Below are 7,078 nucleotides of genomic sequence, written 5' to 3'. Positions count from 1 at the left end.
CATACTTAGTGCAAAATGAAGGCTAGCAAAAGATTGGGAAGCGACCAACCAAGAAAGGAATAATATCATAAGCAAGCATTAAGCATAATTAACATTGAATAATGCACTACAAGTAGGATATAATTTTCATTGCACGATTATTGACTTCCGTGCATGCATAGGGAATCACAAACCTTAACACCAATATTCTTATTAGAGCATAATTACTCATCAACATAACTCACATATCACATCATCATATCTCAAAACTATTACTAAGAATCAAGTTTATTTTGTCCAATGATCTTCATGAGATTTTTTCTTTTTATTTATCCTTCTTGGATATCTATCACTTTGGGACTAATTTTCATGTGTTGCTTTTCATAAGCTCAAACAAATATAAGTGAAGATCATGAGCATAACAAATTTTCTTTCTCTCAAAATAATTTAAGTGAAGCAAGAGAGAATTTCTTCAAACAATTTACTAAGTCTCAAATAAATCTAAGTGAAGAAAGAGTGCATTTCTTCAAAAATACTAAGCACACCATGCTCAAAAAGATATAAATGAAGCACTAGAGCATGTCCTAGCTCATTAAGGATTTAAGTGAAGCACAGAGAGCAATTCTAACAAATCATGATATAATTTTGGCTCTCTCAAATAGGTGTGTCCAGAAAGGATTGATGACTTAAAATAAATAATAAAACAAGCAAAGACACATATCATACAAGACGCTCCAAGCAAAACACATATCATGAGACGAATAAAAATATAGCCTCGAGTAAAATACCGATAGTTGTTGGAAGAAAGCGGCGATGCCACTCGGGGGCATCCCCAAGCTTAGTTGGTTGCTCATTTTTGGATAATAGCTTGGGATGCCAGGGCATCCCCAAGCTTAGGCTCTTACATCCTTCCTTCATCCATCGTAAGATAACCCAAAACTTGAAAACTTCAATCACACAAAACTCAACAAAACCTTCGTGAGATCCGTTAGTGTAAGAAAAATAAATCACTACTATAAGTGCTGTACCAAACCAATTTTTTGTATTGTATCTACTATATTCCAACTTTTCTATGGAAAAAACTCATCAAAGAAAACCATAGAGCCATCAAAATAAGCACACAACACAAAGAAAACAGAATCTGTCAAAACAGAATAATCTCTAGAAATCGGATATTTTCGAATATTTATGGAACTCCAAAAATTCTGAAAAATTAGGACAACCTGGATAATTTGTGTATTGATCTTCTGCAAAATACTTTGGCAATTTATCACGTTCTGGTGAACTTCAACAATTATATTCGTGAGCACAAAGTTTCTGTCTTTTTCACCAAGATCAAACAACTATCACCCAAGAAGATCATATTGGTTCTACTTGGCACAAACACTAATTAAAACACAAAGTAGCATAATTGTGTAAACACAGAAGAACAGAAAAAAAAAGTAAAAATAAATTTTATTCATTGGTTTGCCTCCCAACAAGCGCTATAGTTTTACGCCCTTAGCTAGGCAGAAAGCAAGGATCAATGTTTTGTCATCTTTGGTTCGAGATCCATAAATGCCCTCATGATTGATTCATAAGGTGGCTTAATTATTGTTCTAGGAAAGTGCTCCATACCTTTCCTCAAAGGAAATTGGAACTTAATATTGACTTCTTTCATATCAATCATGACACCGATCGTGCGTAAAAACAGTCTACCAAGAATAATTGGACAAGACGGATTGCAATAAATATCAACAACAATAAAATCTATGGGCACATAATTCCTATTTGGAAGAATAAGAACATCATTAATTCTTCCCATAGGCTTTTTAAATGTATAATCCGCCAAGTGCAAGTTCAAGGAACATTCTTCAAGATTGTTGAGACCAAGCACATCACATAAAGATTTCGGAATTGTAGATACACTAGCACCCAAGTCACACAAAGGAAAACACTCATAATTTTTAATCTTGACTTTGATAGTAGGTTCCCATTCATCATGCAATTTTCTAGGAATTGAAACTTCTAATTCCAATTTTTCTTCAAAAGCTTTCATCATAGCATCAACAATATGTTTAGTAAAAGCTTTGTTTTGTTCATAAGAATGGTATGAATTTATCAAGGATTGCAACAAATAAATAAAATCAATCAAAGAGCAACTATCATAATTAAACTATTTGTAATCCAAAAGAGTGGGCACATCACTAGCTAAAGTTTTGACCTCTCCAAACCCACTTTCATCAATTTTCTTAACAATTTTTTCACCCTCTGAAATATTGGGACGCCTTCTACTTAAAGTTGACTCTTCTACAGTACCTTTTATATCATTCTTAACTTTACTAAACAAGGAATCAATACAAGAAACACCAATCATTTTAAGACTTCATCATCTTTGCAAGAATAATAACTAGAAAAAAGCTTTTTCTAAAAATTCTCTTTTAGCTCTAAGCATAGCAGTTCTTTTCTTACTTTCATCCATAGAAACATAAAGAGCTTTAATTGATTCATCAACTTTAGGCACAAATATTTTCATCTTGAGATTTTCCACATCATGAGCAATTCTATCAACACTTCTAGACAAATCATCAATCTTATTCAACTTTTCTTCTATGGAAGTGTTGAAAACTTTTTGTGTGTTGATAAATTCTTTAATATTATTCTCAAGATCAGAGGTCTTCCTATTATTATTGTAAGATTTATTTCCATAGGAATTGCCATAATTATTAGAGGAATTACTAGGAAAAGGCCTAGGATTAAAATTTCCTCTATAAGCATTGTTGTTGAAATTATTTGTAGAGATAAAATTCACATTGATGGCATTACTATTTTTCTCAATCAAAGTAGACAAAGGCATATAATTAAAATCAATAGGAGCACTTTTACTAGCAACCAATTTCATAAGAGCATCAACTTCAGCACTCAAAGAAGAAATTTCTTCAACCGAATTAACCTTTTTACTAGTAGGAGCTCTTTCGGTGTGCCATTGTGAATAATTTGTCATGATATTATCAAGCAATTTGGTGGCTTCATCCAAAGAAATTTCCATAAAAGTACCACCCGCGGCGGACTCTACAAGATTACGAGAAACAAAATTCAACCCCGCATAAGAATTTTGTATGATCATCCAAAGATTTAACACATGAGTTGGGCAATTCCTTAGCATCATTTTCATCCTTTCCCAAGATTGTGTAACATGCTCATGTTCAAGTTGCTTGAAATTCATGATCTTGGTTCTAAGGGAAATAATTTTTGTGGGAGGAAAATACTTAGTGATAAAAGCATCTTTGCACTTGTTCCAAGAATCGATACTATTAAGAGGCAAAGAAGAGAACCAAATTTTTGCAGAATCATGTAAAGAGAATGTCTTGACCACATCATTGTCCACATCATTTTTCTTTTGCATATCGCATAATTCCATGAAGGTATTAAGATGGTACGCGGCATCCTCATTAGGAGTACCGGAAAATTGGTCTTTCATAACAAGATTCAGCAAAGCAGTATTAATATCATATGTCTCCGTACTAGTGGTGGGAGCAGCAAGCGGAGTGCCAATAAAATCATTGTTGTTGGTATTTGAGAAAATCACACAAATTGGTGTTCTCTTGAGTCATGATGCTACACAACAAGATTGCACTCAAAAACAGATTTGGCAAGAAGACGGCGAACGGAAAAAGAGAGGCGACTAAAACGGCAAAATTTTGTGAAGTGGGGGAGAGGAAAACGAGAGGCAAATGGAGAATAATGTAAATTGCAAGGAGATGAGATTTGTGATTAGGAACCTGGTATATGTTGAAGATCCTCCCCGGCAATAGCGCCAGGAATTACTTTTGATGTTGCTTGAAGCTACGTCGGTATTTCCCCAAAGAGGAAGGGATGATGCAGCACAGCGGCGGTAGGTATTTCCCTCAGATATGAAACCAAGGTTATCGAACTTGTAGGAGAACCAAGCAACACAACGTAAACAGACCCTGCACACAAATAACTACACCTCGCAACCCGATGTCTTAAAGGGGTTGTCAATCCCTTTTGGGGTACGGCGCCAGAAATTGTGTGATGACGGGATAAAATTGTAATAGATTTAATAGACCGCAAATAAAATGAAGTGCAGCAAAGTATTTTTGTATTTTTGGTTTAATAGATCTGAATAAAAATAGCAAATAAAATAGATTGCAAAGCAAATATATGAGAAAGAAGACCCAGGGGCCGTAGGTTTCACTAGTGGCTTCTCTCAAAAAAAGATAGCAAATGGTGGGTAAACAAATTACTATTGGGCAATTGATAGAACTTCAAATAATTATGACGATATCCAGGCAATGATCATTACACCGGCATCACGTCCAAGATTAGTAGACCGACTCCTGCCTGCATCTACTACTATTACTCCGCACATCGACCGCTATCCAGCATGCATCTAGTGTATTACGTTCATGGAAAAATGGAGTAATGCAATAAGAACGATGACATGATGTAGACAAGATCAGTTTATCTATATAGCGGTAGATATAGATCTCGTCTTTTTATCCTTAGTAGCAACGATACATACGTGTCGGTTCCCTTTCTGTCACTGGGATCAAGCATCGTAAGATCGAACCCACTACCGGGCACCTCTTCCTGTTGCAAGATAAATAGATCAAGTTGGCCAAACAAAAACCCAAATATCGGAGAAGAAATACGAGGCTATAAGAGATCATGCATATAAGAGATCAAAGAAACTCAAATAACTTTCATGGATATAAAAAGATATGACTGATCATAAACTCGGAGTTCATCAGATCCTAACAAACACATCGCAAAAGAGTTACATCATATGGATCTCCAAGAGACCATTGTATTGAGAATTCAACAAGAGAGAGAAAGCCATCTAGCTACTAACTACGGACCATAAGGTCTACAAAGAACTACTCACGCATCATTGGAGAGGCACCAATGGAGGTGGTGAACCCCATCCGAGATGGTGTCTAGATTGGATCTGGTGGTTCTGGACTCTGCGGCGGCTGGATGAATATCTCGTCGATGCTTCTAGGGTTCTGGTATTTTTGGGGTATTTATAGAGCAAAGAGGCGGTCCGGGGGGCACCCGAGGTGGGCACAACCCACCAGGGCGCGCCTGGGCCTCCTGGCGCGCCCTGGTGGGTTGTGCCCCCCTCGGGGCACCCCCCAGGTGCAACCAGGGCCCATTGCCTTTCTTCTGGCCCATAAAAAATCATCGTGCAGTTTCGTGGCATTTGGACATCATCTGATATTGATTTCCTGCGATGTAAAAAACATGGGAAAAATAGCAACTTGCACTTGGCACTATGTCAATAGGTTAGTACCAGAAAATGATATAAAATGACTATAAATGATTATAAAACATCCAAGATTGATAATAAAACAACATGGAACAATAAAAAATTGTATATACGTTGGAGACGTATCACCAAGCCTTCAAGTCAAGTGATTTTCAAGGGCCGCACGACCACTGAGTTAAACCTTCATTCAACCTTATAAGCCGGGCCTCACATGACCAATCATCGTTTTAACTTTGACAAGTTCAGGGTATGTATAAGATTGACTTGTCAAAAGTACGGCGAGTCATTCCAGTCAATCTAGGCGGAGTGGCAGACTTAAAAAGGCAGGATAACCTCGGTTTTTAGGTGAATACACCTGGCTTCCAAGCCTACTACAAGGGTCATAAAAACTCGTGTCCATTGAACAGAGAGCCCCCGAGTAGTATTTCATTCCAGGCATACAAGCCAGATCAATAGGGCAATCATAGCTATGCTCAATGAGCAGGAAGCTCCCAAGTATTTAGTAATCATGGCGTACAAGCCGGATCAAGACGGTAGTCATAGCTATGCTCAATGAGCAGGAAGCCCCCAAGTGATCATATGAAGTGACAATAAAGACTTGTTATTCTTAAAAATGAAATGACAGAGGCCCTGAATTATTAGGGATGCCGGCTTTATTATATCCATCATAATATATACATTGTCAAAATACATACATCATAAGAGCCAGTGGCTCAAGTGTAATAAGGCCGAAGATGAGCGATATTCCAAGGCTGGAGGGTCTCCTCCTCCGACGTGCGTGATTCCTTGTGGTCTTAAACATCGATAAGGTAGTATGACCCATTGTTCAGATTTTTGCTGACCACAAAGGGCCTTTCCCAAGGTGGGGATAGCTTCTTCATATCAGTTTGATCCTAGATAAGCCGGAGCACCAATTCACCTTCTTGAAATGTTCTGGTTTTAACCCGGTGGCTGTGATAACGGTGCAGATCTTGTTGGTAAATCACCGAACGAGCCGCCGCAAGGTCACGCTCCTCATCTAACCGGTCAAGTGCATCCTGACGTGCCTTTTCATTATCAGCTTCAACATAAGCTGCCACATGAGGTGAATCGTGACATATGTCACTAGAGAGAACCGCCTCTGCTCCGTAAACCATGAAGAAAGGCGTGTAACCCGTAGATCTGTTGGGGGTGGTATTGATGCTCCATAACACGGAAGGTAACTCCTCCACCCAACAACCCGGCGTCCTGCAAAGGGACCATAAGCCGGGGCTTGATGCCTTCCAAGATTTCTTGATTGGCCCTCTCAGCTTGACCATTGGACTAGGAGTGAGCTACTGAAGATACATCAAGCCGAATATGTTCTCGTTGACAAAACTCTTACAGAGCACCCTTGGACAGATTAGTGTCATTATCAGTTATAATGCTGTGTGGAAAGCCCAAATGGAAAATCACCTTCTTCATGAATTGAACCGCCATCGCCGCGTCACACTTACTAACCGGTCTACTTCAACCCACTTTGTAACTCCAGCCCCCAAGCCCTCCAATTGCATGGATCCATCAAAGTGAATAGTCCAATATGTGTTATCCGGCTTCTCCTCAGGCATCTGCAGCTATGTCCAATCATTGATGAAACCCACAACTGCTTGAGACTTGATGGCTGTGCGAGGCATATACTTCAAACCATGAGGTCCAAGCTCAATGGCCCACTTGGCTACCCGGCCTGTGGCTTCTATGTTTTGAATAATATTCCCTAAAGGAGCAGAACTAACCACAGTGATGGGATGACCCAGAAAATATTGCTTGAGCTTTCGACTAGCCATGAACACCCCATATACAAGCTTCTGC

Source organism: Triticum urartu, chromosome 5, assembly GCF_003073215.2.
Source record: "Triticum urartu cultivar G1812 chromosome 5, Tu2.1, whole genome shotgun sequence".
NCBI classification, from domain to species: Eukaryota; Viridiplantae; Streptophyta; class Magnoliopsida; order Poales; family Poaceae; genus Triticum; species Triticum urartu.
This window is presented reverse-complemented; position numbering follows the sequence as displayed.